Genomic DNA, 22,405 nt, shown 5'->3' with positions numbered 1-22,405 from the left:
AAGATGAAGAAGGAGGATGAGGAGGGAAAGGAAGAGATAGAAGAGGAAGATGAAGGAGAAGAAGGAGGAAGAGGAGAACAGGGAAAGAAGAAAAAGGAGGAGGATGGAGGGTAAAGATATGGAGGAAGAAGATGAAGTAAGAGAAGGAGGAGATCAAAAAAGAGAAGAAAAGGAAGAGGAAGAAGGAGGAGGAGAAGAAGCAATACAAGGAAGAGAAGATGAAGAAGAAGGAAGAGAAGACAGAGAAGAGAAAGAGAAGGAGAGGAGAATAGGAGAAAAAGGAGAACAAAGAGAAGAAAAAAGAGAAGATGAAGAAGAGGGAGGAGGAAGAAAAAGGGAGGAAAAGGAAGAGAAAGAGAAGAGGAAGATGAAGAAAGAAAAGGAGAAGCAGAAGGAAGAAGAAGAGGACATGAAGGAAAAGGAAGAGGAAGAGGAGAAAAAGAAGCAGCAGAAGGAAGACAAGGAGGAAGAGAAGAGGAAGATGAAAAAGAAAAAGGAGAAAAAGAAGAATGAGAAAGATGAAGAAGGAAGAAAAAAGAAAGGTGGAGAAGAGGAAGAAAAGGAGAGGAAAATAGAGAGGGAAAAGAAAAAGGAAGAGAAGATGAAGAATAAGGTAGAAAACTAATAGGAAGAGAAGGAATAGGAAGAGAAAAGGAAGATAAAAAAGAAGAACAAGGAGGAAGAGATAAAATAGGATAAGATGAATAAAAAATAAGAGAAAGAACTAGGAGGAGGAAATGAAGAGGAAGAGGAAGAACAAGAAGAAGAGAAGAGGAAGATGAAGGAGAAGGAGAAGAAGAAGGAGGAGGAGGAAAGATAAAAGAGGAGGAAGAGATGAAGGAGGAGGAAGAAAAGAAGGAAAGAAAGAATAAAGAAGAACAAGAAGATGATGATGAAGAAGAAGAGCTGGGGAACAGAAAATGAATCCCTGGATTTAAGAAGTGCTACATATTTGCTTTTGTAGCCCCATCCCCTAGCACAGGACACATCCCAAATGTGTTATCATTGTTGAATTGATGTGAAGGGACCCGGGAATCATGTGGTCCAAGGCCCCTGTTCCACAGGTAGGAAACTGAGGCCCAACCAGGGAAAGTTACTTTCCCACCATTCCCACTGCATTATCCAGATGGGGTATCGACCACTTTGATCAAATTCACCCCAAACCAGCTCAAGTGTGTTCCAGATGGCTGGAGCGGAGCCACAGTGCTGTTGCCACAGGCTGACAGACAGCCAAGCCAGAGGCGCATCTTTTGAGGACCGTATCCTGTTGAGAAGGCTGTATGGAGGAAAGACGGTCCAGAGGCAGAGAGCGCAGCTAAGGACAAGCAGTGAGGAGAATCTGAGGCAGAATACACTGGCCCAGGGGAGCTCAGGGAGCTGGGATACAGGATACAAGGAGGCCTTAAAGCAGTAAAGACCCTTGGAGACCTTCATTTACAGAAGTCAAGAGAGAGGAAATGACTGGCCTGAGGTCACTAGGATCCAGATTGGAGTTTGAAGCTTTAATCACAGAGAACCCTTCTCATTGAGCTGATCCAGCGCTCTCCAGTTCCATCCCGAGTTGCAACATGTTAGGAACACAGGTGCCATCTCCTGCTGTGCAGGGGAACCAGCCTCTGAATGCTCCCAGGCTGGCACAAGCAGCTGATCAAGCTCATTTCAACAGCACTCCCACTTCTACTTCCACTGTGATATTTAAGGGAGGTGGATGCTGGGAAGCCTCAGAACCTAGTTCATGGATCCAATTAGCCTATGCTTTGGTGGGGGTGGGGGGGTGGATTTGGTGAGGCAATAGAGGATTCACTGGCAAGAGACAAGGTAAAATGGGGAGTTAGGTTGCAGCTGGGCTGCCTGTGGCATTTGATTCTGGGCCTTGTCTCTGGACAACATCCTGGTAGGACTTGGGAGAATTCAGTGAAGGCCCCAGTTAGTTACAGACCATAGTTCATGTTGCTTCAGACTCAACTTTGAGGTGCCTGTCTGAATGGTGCCAGTTAAGGTCACCCTTGAAAGCCCATCCCTAAATAAGGGGGCCATGAGAAAATGAGAACAGAGGCTAGAATTTATGATGTCACAGAAGCACTTACAGAGACTGATCCAAAATAAGGGACCCTGGCGATGCTGGCGATCTAAACGTGTCAGGGAGGAAAGAACATGGGCTTTGGATGAAATCCCGGCTCCAACACTCAGCAGCTGTGTGGCCCTCGGCAAGTCACTTAAATTTACTGAGCTTGCTTCCTTATCTCTAAAACAGGGAGAATCACTGTGTGCTGCTCCACGGGAGGAGGACTGAAGCCCAAGTGTGTCCCATTCCCTCCAGGACTTTCCCACCTTCTGCCTGTCCATCCCGAGGACTGCCATCTCCATTCACCAGAAAGGGTAAGTATTGGCCACTGGCTGACCGGCAAGTTGGGGGAATGAGAATCTGAGACTCCTACCCACCAATGAAGCCGGAGCACCCATCTCTTTGGCCAGCATCTCTGCCGAGGTTCATCCCGCTAGGGGCGGGGGGGGGGGGGTGGCGGTGGCCCCAGCCTCTGGAGCTAGCGGTGTAGATGCTTGCCAATCCCTTCCTGCCTCTGCTGTCAGCACAACAAAGTAGTGGGGGGCGCTTCCGGCGCCCAGCGCTCCCCCTTGCCAACCCGTGTTCCCTTGTGCACCTCTTCTCTCTCTCTCCTCAAACCTCGCCAGCTGTTCCACTTTGTTCCCTCGGAAAACCAATCTGCCCATTCTGCTCTGCTTTCCTGCGTGCGTGTGTTTGCAAGCAATGGGGAGGGAGGGGAGGAGAAAGAGATGAGACAGCCAGGGCTTGGAAGCTCCCACTGGCCCTACCTTTGTGTCACAATGCAGATGGCAAGGGACTGAGGGACAGAAGGAGACAGACAGACAAGGCAATGCAGGGTCGGCGGAAGGCTCTTTCCCAAGCTCACCAATGTTTGCCAGGGTTTTGCAGGGTCGAGGGAGCATGGCCACCTGTCCTCTATTTTTTCCACCTCTGCAGTGTCTCACATCAGGTCCCTCCACACCCCTCTCTGAGCTATCCTGCACACCCTGGTCAAATGAATCTTCCTGAGACACCATGATGTCATTCTCCTGCTCTTAATGACTCCGCCATCTCTCCTCGGCCCTGCAAAATCAAACCCATCGTCCAAGACCCAACTCGAATCACTCAGATCTTATCTCCTCTGGGAAGCTTGTCCGGACTGCTCCTACCCTCACGTGGCGGCTTTCCTTTCCCTGAAACTCTGTTGCCCTTGTGATTAGAGATACACAAGCCAGGCGAGGATATAATAACGTCTTCTGCTCTTTGCTACAATTTGTGGCAGGGGTTGGCAAGCTACAGTGGGGCCAAATCCTGCCCACCGGCCTGTTTTTGTACTGCCCCAACACAATAAAACCTGTCACAAATGTAAAAGCCATCCATAACTGGTAGCTATACAAGAACAGGCAACAAGCCATAGTCTGACTTGATTTTTAGACTCACAAAGTTTGAAGCGATCCTAGAGATCGAATCCAACACACACACACACACACACACACACACACACACATGTGCACACACATACTCATGCTTTACAGAAGAAAAACTGAGACAGAGAGGGAAAGTGATGTGTATATGTCATGATCACACAGTTTATGGGGCACAGTTGGAAGAGATCCCAGAGCCCATCTACTGCCTACTCTATCCGAAAAAGAATCCCCATGGCAACATATTTCACAAGTGACCATCCAGTTTCCACTTGACTATCTCCAGGGATGGAGAGCTCACTACCTAATGAGTTCATCCATTCCACTTTGGGACAACTCAAATTGTTGGTAAACTGTTCTTTTCACTAAACCTGTATCAGCCTCTGCAACATCTACTGCATTTCATTCTGACCTTTTGGATCAAGCAGAATAAATAAGCCCTCTTTCAGATGAGGGCCCTAAAAATACTTGAAAATAACAGTAGCCACATCCACTGGCTTCTTTCCCAAGCCAAGCTTAGGGCCACAGGCTTCCTTCCACTACATCATCCTGCCTCTCCTTAGATTATGAGCATTGCAAGGGCAGGGACTGTAACTCCCAATTCTTTGGGCCTCCTGTAAAGCGCCTAGCACTGTGTTCCCATTCTGGGCCCAGGAAGCCTTGGAGGCATTCAGTCAGGGCAAGGTAACTTTTCCTCCGGACATTGGACAGGCTCCTAGCCTCAGGGAGATTCCTGACCTTGAAAGTCAGTCTCCTTTGATGGAAGACTCCAGGATTCTCATACTTGTTGATCTCCTTGCAAAGCAATTCCCCTGGGTCCCAGGCTCTGGGTTTCTGGGACCAACTGCCTTTGGGGAATATGGAACACAGATTACCCAGTTTATACTTGGAAATGCTGGGGGATGTAGACTTGATTTCCATCTCCATTTGTTACATTTTTGCTAATTGCCTCAAACACTCTTCCGCCACCAGCCAGCCCGCCTTAATTACTCCTGGGCATTCTTGCGGGAACTTCACGGAGGAAAATGGATTCTAACTACATTCAAGTGATGTAATTGCAATTGGCCTTTGTAGCCAACGCAGGAGAAGGTTGGTTTTGTCTTTCCCACTGTTATCTTTAATCACAGTTTCCAAATCAACGGAGCCCAGGGAAAGTGAGGTGGCATTGTAAAAATACCCAGGCGCATCAAAGCTGGCGCTCGTCATTGACAGGCCCAGGCCCCCACTGGGAGCCCCGCCACACCCTCCAGATGGTGAGCAGGGGCAGGATGGGGGCTGGGCTGTCATTGCTGCCAAGTCTGCCCCCCCCTTCCCTGGGAAGGACTGGAGAATTCAAAGAGGGAGTCCAGACGGCATCCCTGAAGACCAGCACTGAATGGAGCCACTCTGCCCACACCACGGGCTCTTAAGTGTCAAGTTCATCACTGGCAGCTGGACAGCAAGAGGCCGAACCCAGAGCTTTTCTCAGGGCTGGCCTTCCCTGAGTATTGTGGAACAGTGAAAAGAGTACTGCCTCTCAGGTCAGAAGGCCTGGGTTCGAATCTTGCCTCTGATATTTCCTATCCACCTGACCTAACCTTCCTGGACCTCCGGCTCCTCATCGGTAAAAAAAGGAGTTGGAATCCTTGTCTGAGGTCTGACCCTTCCAGTTCGACATCTACAATGACATGGGTGACTCTGGACAAGTCACTTTATGACAATGGGGATTGGTTTCCTCCTTTGTAAAATAAGGGGATTGTACTAGATGGCCTGGGAGCTTCCTAAGGAAGCATCCGCCCATGCAGAGTGACTGAAAGGATGATAGCTCCCCCCTCCCCCCAATTTTGGGACCTTAGACGTCATCTTGGTCCAACTTCCTCATTTTAAAGAGCAGGAATGAAGTGCAGACAGGGAAAGTGCTATGTCCAAGCCTATCCAGAAAGTAGCAGAACCAGGATTCAAATCCAATTATGATGGGAAAGCCAGGGTTCTTGGTACTATATCATAATTCCTGTCATGCAGGGGAAGGGAAGCTTTGGGAAAACCATAGGGCTACAGGTTGAAAATGTCAACAGAACCAAAGTAAAAAATAACAGGATTTTTTAAGAGGGAGAGAGAGATGTAAAACAAACAAAATTAAGAATGAGCAACACAAGCCTCTATTCAATAAATACTCCCTGGTAGCCAAAGCATGCCCTCAATGTTTGCCTAAGGATAACAACTGAAAATAGCAATTAAGCACCGTCTGTGTACAGAACCCTGTCTTGGCTGTCAAAGGAGACCCATAGCTTAGCTGAAGCCTGGCCCCTGCCCTCATGTCTGAGAGGAAGGGCCTTAAGACACAAACACATTAACTTTGTCTTTGTTGTTACTGTTTAATCATTTTCCATCATGTCCAACTCTTCGTGATCCCTTTTTTTTTGGGGGGGGGCAGCAGTAGGGTTTCTTGACAAAGAACCTGGTGTAATGTGCTATGCTCCTCTCAAGCGCATTTTATAAATGAGGAAACTGAGATAGGATGAAGTAACTTGCCCAGGGTCACACATTTAGGAAGTGTCTGAGGCCAGACTTGAACTGTGTTCCATGCACTGCAGCACTACCTAGGGACCTCATTAACTGTTAGATCCCAAATGGCCACACAAAATTTGGCCTGCGAGAGAAGGAAGATCATTGAGGATAAAAGGGAGCCTTCCCAGCAGGGAGTGGGAATTCCCAAGATCTTAGGAGAAACCTGAGGATGTTGAAAAGGTAAAACTGTCAGGACATGGTCCCTCCCTGGGTCTGCAAGGGAAAAGTCAAAGAAGCCCCTGGCGGATGTGAGAGAGCAGGCAAATGTATACCTCTTTCCTTGTCCTGGCCTTTTTAAAATTTTCTCTCACAACAACCAGGGATTCTTAATCTGGGGCCCATGAGAAGATTTCCAGGGTTTGAGAATTTGAACAGGAAAAAATCAATTATATCTTTAGTTCAATAGAATTGATTTCCTCTGTGATCTCATGTATATTATTTGCGGCATTTACAAACCCAATTCTGAGAAGGCTTCACCAGATGGAAGTCCATGACAATAGAAAGGTGAAGAAGCTCTAGTCCAGTCTAAACAAAAGATAAGCAAACATCATTTGCATGCATTATGAGATCTTATGATGATTCTACTGAACATTTGCAAGCAGGATGCTTCAAAATTCATTTTCACGGAAAAATCCATGTTCCTACTCAGCAAAGTTAAAAGGGATACATCTAATCTTCTAGAGGACAAAAGTCATCTGCCCTCATAAAGTATCATCCACTGGAGCCTTTAAAAGTCAGGTGGTTTTCACTACAGGTTCTCGTCCTTTGGGTCTGAGGAGATGAAGCCAAGGAGCAGATACAGCCCATAGGCCATAGAGTCCCCATTCCTAGGTTAGGAAAATGCAAACTTTATATGGGAGGGGACTTAGCCAAAGACTTTTCGAACCCGGTAAGCCTGGAGGGCCATGCTGGAAAAAGAGATGAGACGGATACATTTTGCCTGGAAAAGCAGGGGGGGGGGAGGCTGCCAAAGCAGCCCGAGCAGCATGGGAAGTTCCGAACATCCACCACAGAAAGGGCTTTTTATTGGAAAAGGATGATCCAAAAGGGGAGGCAGGCCTGCCCAACTTCCCAAGCAAGCTGCTGCTTCCAGCACTGCCCTCCCACCCACACTCCTGCTCATGGGTCTCAGTAGGCATTCTACAGAGCCGCAGTCAAGGGACAGAAGAAAGAAGGAGTCCTTGATCAGGCTTTCATGTTGCTTGTGTGTGACAATAGACCATCAAGGCTGTGTGCGTGAATGAGGCTGCAAGAAAGGAGGGGGGAGGGAGTCAGGCAAGAGAGAAAGATAGCAAAAGACAGAAAGAAGCAGGCTGCATATGTCTGAGCTTCTCTTCTGCAGGCCAGCTCTGGTCCTATGTCCAGCCAAGGAGAGCTCTGACAGGATCCTTGGCAGAGAGGGAAGCAGAGAAAGTGGGAAATCTACCTCTGTGAACCCTCTTCCTTATCCTATTTGCTGAAAGGGCAGAGCTGCACTGGAAAGAACACAGGACAGTGGCAAAAACATGCATCTAGGAGCACAACCAGGCCCAGATTTGGGCTCTCCTCTGATCACGGCAGGTCACTTTCCTCCTCGGGCTCTCCAAATCTATAAAATGAGATGTGACTAGATGACGTCCCTCCCATCTCTCGATTCTGTGATTCCACATCCAATCAGCTCGTCACTTTGCAATAGTTTCACTGGATCATAACAACTGAGCCTCAACCTAAAAACCCAACGTCCTGCCATTGCATCTCTTGGCCGGGGGTCTGAGATGCAAATCTTAGCCAGAACTTGAACCGGAGCAGCAGCACTAACCTCCCCCCCCCCCCAGAGCATAAGACAGCTCAAGTCAGCTTGCTGTTGCCGTGTTGCTTAGCTCATCAGTATAAACACTGTTGCTATGGAACTAACTGCCCCCCTCTAACATTGTTTCACCTAACACTGTTTTCTCAGAATCCAATTAGTGAAGGTAGGCGGGATATGCCTGTACAGAAAGGTCTTCGTCTCAAGTAATATCCAAAGAGAACCTGCAGTGGGCTGAGGGCAACTGAACCAAACATTGAGAGAAACAGCCGTGGATTTTTCTTTGTGTGAATGTTTATTTTCTTTGTTCCCTGGGGGAAGGTGTTAAGACAAGAAATCTTAGTGTACAAGAGGAAAAAAGGAAACCAGAAGATAACAGTCCACTGGAAGTAGTGTCCAGAATGGGCAAAGTACTCCCTTTATGATGTTGCACAGATCATTTAACCTTTGCCTCAGTTTCCTCATCAATAAAATGAGAGGATCGATAAAAAGTCAAACACTATTAACGAAGAAGAAATCGGAGGGCTGTCTAAAGAGTCTGATGTGGCTGCACAGGAAATTCAGCAAGCGACTGAGGTTTTGGAAAGATGTGTGCAAAGGCTGGGGGCGAGGCCAGGTAGTAGCACAGGACGAAAATGAGCATGGCACAATCCTGTCCGAAAAATGAGCTGAGGCCGGCGACAAAGGCTAAGAATAAGAAAAAGCTGATTTTTTTTTAAACTATGTTGAATAGAGAGGAGAATTTTTAATAGACATAGGACTGCAGCTCAGAATGAATGGGACAAAGATAACAGATGCTACTGAGAAGGTAAAACTACTCAATTCTTGCACTGTTTACATCATCTCTGCCAGGAAAAACGATTTGAAGATTAAAAAAGTCAGAGACAAAAGCAGCTAATAGGAAGATATATCCAAGATATCTCTTCTATCCAAGATAGATACATAAAGAGATTATAGGGGAAAACAATCCGACTGTACCGGCCAAGTTCAAGGTGTCAAGCCTACACAAAGTGTGGCCCAGGGTCCCAAAAGAACTGGAGCTGTGGATGCTGAGCCCTTGTCCACCTAAAAGATAGTGGAGAACAGGAGGGAAGCCATGGGACTGTCCTGATTTGCAAAGAAGGGAAAAGAAAACACCTGCCAATGGGCTGGACTTTGATTTCTAGCAAAATTCTGTTATTAAAAGGACAGTTAGTGGACATGTAGAAAAAGAAAAGAGGTCACAATGAGGCTGCGTGGCTTCAAGAACAGATTCTCTCAGACTAAGCTCATCTCCTGTGACATTAGCCTAGTAGATCAGGAGAATGCTGTGGATTGAGTTTAAGTTTACTTAGGGCTCAGCAAAGTACCAAAGTTTCCTACTATTCCTTCAGAAAGGATAGACTGATGCAAGACTAGTAGGACAGTGCAATCAAGTTAAATCCGGAATTGCTTAAATAGTTGAACCCAATATCTAGTCAGTAGTACTTCAATGTCAACCTAGAAGGAGCTGGGCTTGATCCTGTGTCATCAAACACTTTTATCAATAACTCTGAGGAAAACAAACATGGCGTACTCATCAGATGACAGTTGGGATCCAGAGATCTCAATGATAGTGTTCCCTGGCCCAGATCTAATAATATGAAATTTAATAGGAATAAAGGCAACAGTCTATACTTAAGTTCAAAAAAATCAACCTCAAGAGGCAAAGCTACCTAATAATTTCCCTGAAAAAAAAATCTGGGGATTTGAGTAGACAACAAGTTAACAACGGGATGATTGCAGAAAGGCCTGGAGAGACTTACATGAACTGATGCTGAGTGAAGGGAGAAGAACCAGGAGAACAATGTACACAGTAACAGCAAGATTTGTGTGATGATCAACTATGATAGAATAGTGATGCAAGACAATTTCAATAGACTTGAAATGGGAAAATGCTCTCTGCAGCCAGAGAAAGAACTATGAAGTCAGAACACAGATCAAAACATACTATTTTAACTTTTTTTGTTTTTACTTCCTCGTGGTTTTTACCCTTTTGTTCTGATTCTTCTTTCACGACATGACTAATATGGACATTGTTTAAAACGATTGCACATACATAACCTACATCACATTGCTTTCTGTCTTGGGGAGAAGCATTGACTTCCACTTGGCAATAACGTGCTATCCCAACATGAGCTACTGTTATCATCATCATATGCAGTAACCCAGAAGTGCTTTAGAGATACACAAATCAAACTGCTGTGGGAAATCTGAAGGGGAAGAGAATCACTAAGGTGGCATTTCAGGAGGCCCCCCAGATAAGGAGGGAAAGGGAAGCCACACCAAGCATAGGGAACATCTTGATCACAGGTAGGAGATCCCATGAGGTAAGGGGTGGGGGGGGGGGGCGGAGAAAGAAATATCATGTGATTAGAATGCAGGAGCAATCTGACAAGGAGAGTAGGGGCAGATTGTGGAAGAAGTTTGATATGCTTTATTTGGGAGCAATAGAGAGCCATTGATAATCTTTGTATGAATAAAGGATTGAAGTATGGGAAAGAAAGAAGATTCTGAAAACTGTATAACGATGAAGAAACCAACAGCCAAAAGATCCGGTAGGAAACTACTTCAGTAATCCAGGGAGATGCTTATGAGGGACTAGATGTTAGATGTAGCAGCAGAAAAGAGGAAAACAAAGATGGAAGAGAAATCCTGAGATCCAAGTGTGTGTTCCTTCCCCATGATCACTGTAAGAGTTATGAGGAATTAAAGTTCCCGAGCAGGAAAGACCAGCTCCTCTAATGGGGCCCAATCACTAAGTCCTTCCTGTTTTCTCTGTCTTCCATAGCTGGCCCTCCTGTGTTGCTGTAGGTCCCTACCACTCCCTCCAGTTAGTGCTGACCAAGGTCCCATGTCCTTCTACTGCCACCTCCACAATTCCTCCCTAAAGATTCATGGGAGCCTTCAGATAGGCCATACTAACACTTAAAGGAAAGGAGGCCAAATACAACTTCGCAGAGCTTGAAACTGCTGTGCCCCAGATTCCGGGGGCCTTCTGGAAGAGTCCTGATCTGGGATAAAGAATAACTTCCATTTCCATGGCACTTCTAAGTCTTAAAAGTGCTTCTTTAACTCAGTTGCACTGTGAGGTAGGATATGAAACAATTAACAACACATCTTCTAGATGAGAAAATGAGTCTAAGAGAGAATTAAATGATCTCTCTAGGGTCACAAAGTTAATAAGTGTTTGAGTCAGGACTTAGGACTCAACCCTTCTGAACCCATTTCCAGAGATTTTTTTCCCTTGTGTCTGGAATGAGAACCTAAGAATCCAACCAAAATGGACTTGTGGGTCCAAAGATATGCCTCGGGCTCAGGTTCTCCTTGGCAAGTCCCTTCCACTCACCTGGTAGAATTTCTCCTCATCCCTGAAAGCCCACCAGCAAATCTTCCATGAGCTAATCACGAGATAGGAGAATTTCCCCTATTCCAACTTCACTTATGACCTGATTCTGAAATTTCCTGATGTCCTTATCAGATAATGTTTGTGACAGTCATGTATATTTTGGTTCTAGTATCCTCTTGGCCTGAAAGATCCACAAGTGCTGAGACCATGTCTTATCAAAACTTTGTAGCTCTCCTAGTGGCCATCGTGGGGTTCTGCGCACTACAGGTCAATCATAAGGAGCAACATTGAAGAATTCTTCATCTCAATTCCATTGCCAGGTAATTAATGATTCAGTATTGTCAGGCTAATTATGAGTCTCTTCTCCCATCATTAGCTCTACTCTTTCCCAGTGTGCTTATCGATCTACAGCTGAAAGGAAGTTAGAGGCCACTGAGGTCGATATCCCTCATTTTACAGATGAGGAAATTGAGGCACAGGGTCAGAGAACTAGTAAATGTCTGAATTAGGAAGTACCAGGGTCCCACTGCTGCCTCTCTACAGTGATCCTTGTATTACAGAGATAAAGGCAAGTAATTTTTGTTCAAAGCTTTATAACAAGCTAGTGACTGAACTGGGACCAGAACCCAAACCCATTGCTCTTAGCAGTGCTCTATTCTCCCAAAGCACACTACCGCCTCAGACCCCGAAATATGGGCGTCACAGCAAAATGACTTTCTCCAGTTAACTGGTTCATTTGGGAGCGTCTCCCTCACCACATGGTGATGTGTGTTCAAGATAAATACCCTCCTAATATAGCCACATGGCTTTCAAAGAGCTTTCTTCACAACCATGCAGGAATTATTCTCATTTAACAACTGAGGAAACTGAGTGACTATTTGCACTATGTGCCCATATCATAGAGATATGGGAGCAACTGCTTCCCTTCATGTACAGAGAGAATGGAGCTCTATAGGGGGGTGAATTGTGTGTCATACACATGCACGCGAGTGGACACACACACACACACACACATGCATGTACACACACACACACACACACACACACACACACACACACACACTTTCTGAGAAATAATCTTCAAAAAGGATTGGGCTGGCCTAAATCCTGTTTGGCCACAAAACTTTCATTGCTTCTGTCCACAGAACCTGGAACTTTACTGCGACTCCCCACACATGTAAGCATGATAAGAATCTGAATAGGAAATTAAAAGACCTATACTGCAGTTCTAATGTTTTATATTGCCTGTTCTATGGCTGCCCAGCATTGAGATTCTGTTCTAAGCTTCACCACTCCCACCCCCGGAACTGACATAAAATGTACTAACCCCTTGGCTCTCTCTTTTCTGAAATTCTCTGATCAAAAGTTCCCGCCAGTTCTGTTCCCTAGCTCTGTCTATTACTCTGTATTCCAGTATTCTATATATTTCCTCAAGCATTAACATTCACCCTGAGCTCTCATATTCCATGTTCTAAGGTCCTTTGCAATCCTGACATTCTCTGTTCTAAGGTTCTTCACTCTGACATTGTTTCACCATGCTATAATCTAAACATTCCTCTAACTCTGTCAAAGAAGCTTCCGAGCTCTGACATTCTGACATGCTCTAAGGTGCTCCCTGCCTCGTTGTGTGTTCTAAAGTCACTCCAATTAGGAGCCCCTCTGTTCTAAAGTTTCTTCATATTCTGATATTCTCAGTCCTAAGGTTTTTCCTTGAGTGGACACATTATGGTTCAACATTTATAGATGTAGATATAGATGTAGATAGATATATAGATATAGATATATTCTAAGGTTCTCTCTAGCTCTGATATAAGGTCTAATGGCTTTCCCAAGTTCTGGCACTCTCTGTTCTAATGTCCCTTCCAGTTCTGACATTCTTTGTTCTCCAGGATTTCCCAGCTCTGACACTCAATTCCTCAACATCCTATGTTTAAGATCCCCTTCTAGATCTGACGCTCCACATTCTAAGATATCTTCCAAGCCTGACATTCAGTGTTCTAACGCACCCTCCCTAGAGCTGACATTCCATATTCCAAGGCACCTGCCTGTCCCACACTTGATGTCCTAAGGCTCTCCCAGCTCTGTCATTCTCTATTCTATGGTCCCCTCTCTCTCTGTGTCATTCACTGTTCTAAGCACGCGCCCAGTTCTGACATTCCATGTTGTGAGGAGTCCCCCAGCTCTCACACTCTGCGTTAAGGTCCCTCCCGGATCTGCCACTCTCTGACAGCATTCTCTGTTCTAATACCCCCTCTAGCTCAGACATTCCACATGCTATGTTTAAAGATTATTTCGAGTTACTGATTCCAATCCCATGGAAATAAACCAGACAGGTTCAATAGCAACAGAAGTCATGGATAACACATCGTAAGAAGCTTTGTCAAGGTCTCATAAAACTAATGAAGGAGGAAGATGTGACAAAGTTAACTCCTTGGAAACTTCCGATCTTTCTCTTAAGGGACCACCTCGGGTTAGCAGGACTTCCAACTTTTTTCACTTCACGGCCCTTTTTCACCAAATTTTTACATGAGCCTGGGTATATAGGTTTATAAAATTGAACACTGATTTCAATAAATCATAATTTTATGACCCTCACACTCGGTTATGGGGATCACAAACCACAGTTTAAGAAGCTGGGGATGAGGGGACCAAAGTGGCCCTTTGGGCAATGATGCTCTTTTCAGTTGGAAGATGTAAAAAAAGTTCCAATAGGATCCTATAAACAGGAGTCACATTGGATATACTGACAAACTTAAAATCAGCAAGACTTGAGTTTAAATATGACTTCAGTCATCGGCTATCTGTGTGACACTGAGCAAGTCACTTAACTGTCCTCAGTCTCAGTTTCCTCATTTGTAAAATGATAGCCCCAAAAACCTTCCAGGGTTTTTGTCAGGCTCAAATGAGATACTATTACCTAAGATAGCTGGGACAATGGAAAGAGTGGTGGACTGGAGTCAGGAAAACCTGAGTTCAAATCCTGCTCCAGACACTTAAACTCTGCCTGCCTCTGTTTCCCCATCTGTAACATGAGAATAATATAGGATATAATAAAATAGGATGATATTCATAAAGTGTTTTGCAAACTTTTAAAGTGTTATATCAAAGCTAGTGATTATTGTTGTTGCTGTCTGTAAATTTTTCAAAATAAGGTCTGAAACCAGGCTGGAGTTTCTAACCAAGTCCACAATTATTCCCAGTCATAGGAAATTCCCAAGCAATTTGGTGGGGCACTGGGGAAGAACACCATTCTCCCAGGGTTGTTCTGAGTCTCAAGTGAAAATAACATCACTGAAACACTTTGAAAACCTTAATACACTGTAGAAATGTGAGCGATTTTCAAAAACAGTCCAAACAACCCATTTTAGTTGCTCCCGCTTCCAACAAATCTGACACATGCGGCTTAACTTACAGGCCGTGAGGGCTCGGGAGAGTCAGCACCAGGCCTCAGCTCCCTCCTATGAGACGGTTTGAGTCTTGTGGCTTAAGTCGGGCTGGACGGTCACTGTTGATGTCTCTGCTGACTCCAGAGACACTAAGATTCTGTAAAACAAAGCGTTTGGATTAAATGACCTTACAACATAATAATCCTATGTCTTAAGAGTACATGTGGTACAGGGAAAAGAAAGCTGCATCTGCTACTTGAGGAGGACCTGTGAGAAATCACCTAACCTCTCTAGGCCTCAGTTTCCTCATCTGTTAAATGGCAAGATTTGGAAGACCTTCTATATTCTAAGGTCCCTCCCACTCATGTCTCTACCAACCCAGCCATTTTGCCTTCAGGGCCAATCTCTTTATGTTCTAAATTACCTCCCAGCCCTGGTGTCCCCTGTTCTAAGGTCTCTCCCAGGCCTGATGTTCTATGTTCTCTAATCCAAGACTTCAACTTTTTCCACTCACGACCCCTTTTAGCCTGAGAAATTTTGATGTGAGCCTGGGTATATAGATATAAAATAGGTATATGAGTCAAAATTCACTGACAATGAATCATAATTTCATGTGCCCCACATTCAGTCAGGTGATCCCTCCTGGGGTCATAATCAACAGGTTAAGAAGCTCTGATCTATTCTCGCCCAGCTCTGCTGTTCTGTGCTCTGAGACAACATTCAGGTCGGCCACTCAAAGCTCAGGTGCAATACAGTTGCAGAGGTTTCTGGGGCCTCAAACATCTGGCTAAGGGGGTTGCCTTTGATCCTGCAGTCAACACTGGACTTTATGAAGCAAGGGAGGGCTACGGTCGTGTTTGCGCTGTGGTTGGGAGAGACAGGCTTTAAGTTTTGTACAAATGGGACTAGAAAGACTAGGATAAGGAGAATGGGGTCAACAGGTTCTTCCTTGGCCACATTCAGGAGGGAGTGGGATTGCCCAGCAGAGGCTCAGTAGCCTCTTCAGACTCTTGGAATAGCAGGGTTTTTAAGACATCTTTCGACTGGAAACCCTTCCCCATCCCCAGAGGGAGGCCAGATCCAAAGTCTGCTTTGAGGCAGAGGGTAGGGAAGGTGCGGCAAAAGGCAGTTTTATTTAAGAGAGTCACAGACCTTAAGAAGTGAGAGAGGGATCTAGTCCCATGCTCATTTATAAAGGATGAAACCAAGACTTAGCAAGGAAGGGAAGTGACTTGTGCAAGAAACTAGCCCCAAAGACTTCTTACCTTGCAACTATTGCAGTCTTCAGATCCCAGGGTCTAGAGCTAGAGAGGTCCTTATCAATCATCTAATTCAGTCAACCTACTTTGACAGTTGGGGAAGCTGAGGCTCAGAGAGGGGAAGGGACTAAGCAAACATCACAAGGCTACCAAGTGGGGCAAAAGCAAGACTCAAATCCAGGCCTTTGGAGGGATCTGAATTTTTCAATTTAAAAATATTCTCAACCTAACAAACATCAAATACTGAATCCAGGTCTCTTGCTGTCTAATCCAGCCTCTTCTTCCCCCCCCCCCACCGCCTCCCAATCCAGATCCAACCTCTCCCCTCCCCATTTTCTTCTGGACAGCCTCAGTCAGGGCCTAGAGAGCTCCTGCAGATGCTGCTGCTGCTGCTTACAGCCACACACTGGAAATCCCAAGCCTCTGGGCCAAAGCATATGTAATACTCAGAGCTACAGAAAGACAAAGGGGCCGGCGGCAGCAGCAGAGATGTGTCTGATCACCAGGACAGACAAAGTCCCCTGGAGGCCATCTCCGCCAGCCCAGCGTGCACCCCTTTGCCGCTCTGCTGCAGACTGTTCCTAAAAATCCCAGAGCGTGCTGCAGCCCAGACACATCCCAGAGGTACTCGGAAGGGGCCAGATGCACAGGGCAGACTGGTGGGAATCATTGTCGGAACTCCGTTTGATACAGCACTTCACAGTTTACAAAACACTGTCCCCACAACATATGAAGGGAAAGGATGCTGCCTAGCAGACAGCATGGTCCCTGCCATGACAGCAGTAGGGAGCTCCCAGTCCAATACAGAGAAGAGAGGACCGGCCTTGGTGTTGGCAGGCTTCTGTCAGCCAGTGATCCCTCCTGCCATGCCCTTGGCCAAGCTGGCCTAATGATAATAGCTTTCATTTCTCTAGCTCTTTAGGGAATACAGTGAGCCTAGGATGAAGGCAGTACAAGCACTGTTGTCCCCCCTTCACAGGGAGAGAAACTGAGGCCCAGAGAAGTAAACTGCTACAGCTCCATGGCCATTTAAGTGCTGAAACTGGCAATTCACACCCCGGTTTCCTGGCTCCCAAGTTTCCCAGTGCTCTTTCTACCAACCTAAGTAAGGTTTCTTCCAGAACATTCTATGTGCCTCTAAGTTACTAAGATTAGGACTCCCTGTGAGGACCAGTTCCACTAAAATCCAGTCACTTGGTAATGATTCAACTTCAGGTCTTGATAGAAGTCATGCTAATAATCATAGCTCTCTGCAGGATCCTACCCATAGAGCCAGTGATTTCCTGCCTTCACTCCAGAAGCAGTAGCAAGAATGCCTGAGAACACATCACCCTTCCTCTTAGCCCATGCTGGCAGAGAGGGAAATTTCCCAGAAGCCACTGCTCCAGCTGAGACTCAGATATGGCGCTTAATAAACACTCAATGACAGCTCAAGATAACCCATTGGTTGAAAATTCCAACACTGTCAAACGCGCCCAGGGTTCAAAGCTAATAAATCAGGCAACCTCTGTGTGAGTCTGTCACCTGTCATGGGGAAAGGATTAATTGAGGCACAAGGGAATGTCTGTGCTATGTATCACTTACCCCAGGGCCTACAAAGCTAAGGTCAATTCAATGGAGACATGATTACCGACCTGGGCGTCAATAATGTTGCTTTGGCAAACCCTCCAACAGGAGGCGCTGGGACTGTCATGTGGACAACCTAGTGAGAGAACCAGTCCAGTCTATTGTAGTGTTTCACAGTGCTGACACTTTGGCCTCTTACCCCATCCCTGGAGGCCCAGGCTAAGGGCCATCTCCTCCAGGAAGGCTACAGTGACTACTCCAGCCCATGAGAACCTCAGCCCACTTTGGTCATCACTCACATGTCCCTTGTATTGGTCACTGTTGTTTTATATGTGTATGTAGGACCAGAGGTCAGATCGGGGAAGGATCTTAGGGATGACAGAGGGAGGAGGGACCTTGGACCAAAAAGTGCCAGAGCTGAGAGAAGCCTTAGAACATAGAATATAAAATTTAGAGCCAGAGAGAACTTTAAAGGATAAATCACAGAAAGTAGTCCAAATTCATTATAAAGGAGAAAACTGAGGTTCATAGAGAGAAATGACTTTCAGAAGCTTGGACTCTCAACCCAAAGGACTTCTATGAATCCAGGATCCTCCACGCAGAAAAGTCCATCGGGGAGATCACCACATTACCATCAGTCTCATGACTTCTACAGGTATTTTACGGAGGAGCTGGGGAATGACACACAACCAGCACCTTGTCTCTCCATTAATAATGCGGGCTTCTGCCATACAAAAGAGGTAGACCATGTGCTCTAATTAGAAAAGCTTGGAACAGCCCAAGGCCAGTATTTCCCTCCTTCCCAAACAACATACACACACACACATACACACACACACACACACACACACACACACACACACACACACACTTACTTCCCAAGAGGAGGGCCCCTCATCAGCACCAACCTCGATTTACAACCCATTACCAGAGCCCTTATTTCCTAAATGCCTCTGACAGGAGGAGGGGTCTGAATGCACAACTCTGAGGCAACACAGCAGCCAGCTGAACATGGAGCACAAGCCTGTTTTCCCCCCCCTCTACAGCAGAGCAGCTGTTTCCACTTAAGCTGAGCACATTTCACTGGATGAGAAGAGTAGGCCATGTGATGGTTCCATCTCCCCCCAACTGCCCCCCAAACTCCCCCCAAGCTCTAGTTTCCGACTGTCCGAGCAATCTAACCTCTCGGGCAGGTTCCCTTCGTTAAATGCTACTCTCTGACCTTATGTTTGTGACCTACTTGGCTGTTCATGGAACATCATTTTGGGGAGCAGGTCTCAGTTTCTTCATCTGTCACAGAAGAGCATCCTGAGTCTTTTTCAACTGTAAAAAGTCTGCATTCTAAAGTCTATTCCAGTTCCAGCATTTCAAGATTCTAGGAAGTCAATGGGTAAGAACCCCTGCCTCGGTGCTGGACAGCTCCCAGTGCTAGCTAGCTGGCACAGTACAGCGCAGCGGTCTGCCATCCTTCTTCTCTCCCCATGGGCAAGAGTTAAAATTTTACCTACTCACAAACAGAGCGGGCAAACACAAGGGCTGGGTTTTCTCTACAAGATAAGCAAAGCCAGGGGGAGAATCAGGGCTGGATCTGCCTGCAGCTTGCAACAGGGGGACAATGCAGTTCCCCCTCTCTTGTAGCTGAACCTCCCCTGAAGCCTCCTAACAAATTGGTCAACCCTTAGTGCTCCCACCCCCCATTTTCCAAAAAATGTGCACCAAAGGATGAAAGGATGGTGAACATCTGGACTCAGGGAACCACAGCAGATCCAAGTTCTCAGCAGGAAAGAGAGAATTAGGACCCTGGGCCTAGAAATATTAATATGCCTACGGTATTCACAACTTGCCAAATGTCTTTCCTTACAACAAAGCCTGTAAAGTAGAGAGAATGAGTTATCTTAGCCCTCTTCTTCAGAAGAGAAAACCAAATCTTGTAAACAGTTAAGGGAGCTGCCCACAGTCACACAGCTATTTAGTGTCAGAGTCCAGATTTCAAACCTAGTACTCTCCATTACACTAAGTACTGAAGAAGAACTGTCCAGAACAGGCCTACCTGCTTCAATTTCTTCCAGTCCAGGAGTTCTTATCCCTTTGAACCCTGGGGAGAACCCTTTCAGAAACATGGTTTTAAGTGTGGAAAATAAGATTAAAAAGGAAACATTGGTAAAGTAAACATGTAAGATTTTGCCATCACAGATTCCCTAAAGCCTAAGCCAGATCAAGCCTTCCTGTTCTAGGAACTTAGGAGAAATCAGAGAAATGAGTCCCTGGAAGTAATGTGGGGAGTGGAAAGAGCACTGGATTGGGAGTCAAAGATTTCAATCCCTACTCTGCTGCTTGTTAGCTGCATGCTAATAGGTTGGGAAAGTCATTTTCCCTTTCTGTGTCTCAGTTTTCTCCTCTGTACAATGGGTTTGGACTAGATGACTTCTCTGAGGTCCCTTTCAAAAGCTCTACCATTGTGACTGTAACCACCACCTTCTCAAGCAGCCTATTCCAACTCTGGGCAGCTCCAATGGCTGAGAAATATCTGTTCACATTGAGGCAAAATCTGCTTTTCTTTACCTTCCCCACCTGGGATCCTCTAGAGCCAAGCAGAACAAGGCTAATCCTTGTTCCCCATGACAGTCTTTCAAACGCTTGATGACAGTAATTAAATAAACCCCATTTACTTACTGAACCCCAAACTGAAATCAACCCAAATTTAAATTTGTTAATGAAACATAAAGCTATCAAAGCAAAAGAAAATACAGTGACATGGAAATGGTCTCCAAATGGATCCAGTATTTCCTTCTGCTGAAGGCCCTGTGATGACTTACCCACCAAATGTGCATGGCTTTCTCTTCTGCCTTTGGAGTCTATTACATTGTTTCAGGGAAAGCAGGAGTTTCCGGCAAGAACTGACATTTTTTTCCCAAGGAGCAAAATTATTGTTGTAATTACCATTCAATTCTGAATTATTAATAACCACTAACGATGAAGACAATGTAGCTAGAACGCATCTGCCTCACTTCCTGACTTCTTCCCTCAGCTCCAGGGGGCAAGGCAAACCTCTGCTGGACTCCCGAGGACTGGCTGAACAACTTCAAGATAGTGTCATTTTGACATACGTTGATCTGCGGCAGGTCACCATGACCATTGTGTCTTTAAGTGGAAAGTCAGGGCCCCTAGGAGGTATAAGGCAAGTGCTCCAAGTGGGCGTTACGTGAGACAGGGCTAGGCTGTGTACCTTCTATGTGCTCAGCACACAGCTGTAGGTTTAGGGAAGGGCAAAGGACATGACAAAGGATGTGAGAGACAGAAAGGGGCTTGGAACAGGGGATGTAAGGGCTGGGAGGGGCCTTTGAACCCAAATTGTCAGGCTTGGAAGGGGTCTTAGAATCCAGAATGTTGGAGCTGGAAAAGGATCTTGAAGTTGTAAAACAAAATGACAGGGTGGGAAGGTGTAGAGAGTCCAAAAGGATGGCAATGGGTCTGCTCCCCAATCTGAGCAATTTCCCCCAGAACCCAGGCAGAGAAGGCAGTCGAAGCACTGCCAGCTTCCTTAGGAATTCTGGCCCACTCCCATTATAGTGTCATCTTATTGCTGGGCCTGGGGAGGGCAAGGTGAGACTCCAGGCAAAGAACAAATGCCACTCTTCTGGCCATGAGCTGTCCTAGGGTAGACCTCCGGAAAAGTCATCTCACTTCTCAGACCTTCCACTTTCTCACCTCCACAACAACCCCTCAATCTGGTTCCTTTTTGCAATTCGGTGGCCAGAGCCCTAATTCGGGAGCTCATCACCTCCTTTCTGAACTACGGCCATAGCCACTTAATTGGGCTCCCTGCCTCTAGTGTTTTCCCTCTCTGATGCACCCTCCACACAAGCTACCGGATTAATCTTCTGAATAATTTCATTTGATCACTGGGACACCCCTACTCAAACACCTTCCTGAATAAAACACAAGCACCTCAGTCTGGCATTTCAGATCCTTCCAGCCAGGCTCCTTTCCAATAGAATTTCATATTCTTCTGCTTCATTCACTCTCCATTCCAGCCAAGCTTCACTGAATTTGACATCCCATCTCCCACCTCCACGCCTTTGCAAAGGTTCTTCCCAAGTTCCGAAATGTATTCCCTTCTCAACTCTAGCTCTTATTCTTTCCCTTCAAAGCTCAGTTAGCTGCCACATCCTTTGGAAAGTCTTTTTCAAACCCCTAGTTTGTAATCTCCTCTGCAAATAAATAACATCGTATTTACCCATCTGTGTAGCTGGTATACTCCCCCAGTAATGCCCCAAGGCTGGGGATGGTTTCATTTTTGTCTCTGCACACCTATCACCTGGCACATTACCACCTTGCCCACATTAGGTTCTGGTAACTGGTGAAGAAAGTGCTTTGTAAGTCATAAAAGACTATATCAAAGTGAGCTCCTGGGCAAGTCATTTCACCTGTGGCTTCATTTTCCTCATCTTAATGAGGGACTTGGACTTGATGGCCTCAAAGGTCCCTTCTAGCTTTAAATCCATAATCTATTGTAGATTTATTATCATCTAGAGGCTTCTCACCAATAAATCAGCCACTAGGTGCTGAATTCTTTGATTATAGCAACACAGGAGACAAAGACAAATACAAAATGGCTCTTGGTCCTGTCTGATACTCTTCTGTTTCTGCAGTGCTGCTGTTAGAAGGGAAGGGGGGCAGAAGGTGGTAGGAATAAGTCTTCCCGGCTGTCTATAAACATCAACCTAACTCTTGGTACTCTAAATTCGAGATCCGTGTCTAATGACCTCAGTGGATGTACTACTGGAAGAAATGAGTCATATCCATCTTGGCATTCCTGCTACAAATGAAACCAGAAAATAAAAAGAATTTGCAGCTAAAGGGAAAGTTGCTAACAAGTTCTCCTTGGAAATGCAAATAAAGACACTGGCTTTATCATGTGTCCAAAGGCAACAAGAAATATCTCATGAGACACGTGGTCATCTCATAATGCGGGGCTTATGATGAGCTTTTGCAAAAAGACCACCAGGAAGATAATTACAGCTTA

General features: G+C 45.8%; 1 protein-coding gene across 5 annotated transcripts in view; it reads right to left on the bottom strand.

Moving 5' to 3' along the window:
• Window positions 1-22,405, bottom strand: part of NEXMIF (neurite extension and migration factor) — a 179,754-nt gene that overhangs the window by 65,005 nt on the left and 92,344 nt on the right. For all 5 annotated transcript variants that reach the window (XM_074278264.1, XM_074278260.1, XM_074278265.1 and 2 more), the window contains one exon: window positions 14,581-14,711. The gene's annotated coding sequence lies outside the window, so the exon portion shown is untranslated. The remainder of the gene's footprint in view (window positions 1-14,580; window positions 14,712-22,405) is intronic.

This window comes from Sminthopsis crassicaudata, chromosome X (assembly GCF_048593235.1).
Source record: "Sminthopsis crassicaudata isolate SCR6 chromosome X, ASM4859323v1, whole genome shotgun sequence".
Taxonomy (NCBI): domain Eukaryota; kingdom Metazoa; phylum Chordata; class Mammalia; order Dasyuromorphia; family Dasyuridae; genus Sminthopsis; species Sminthopsis crassicaudata.
The sequence above is the reverse complement of the archived record's forward strand: the minus strand, read 5'-3'. Positions and strand labels throughout refer to the sequence as shown.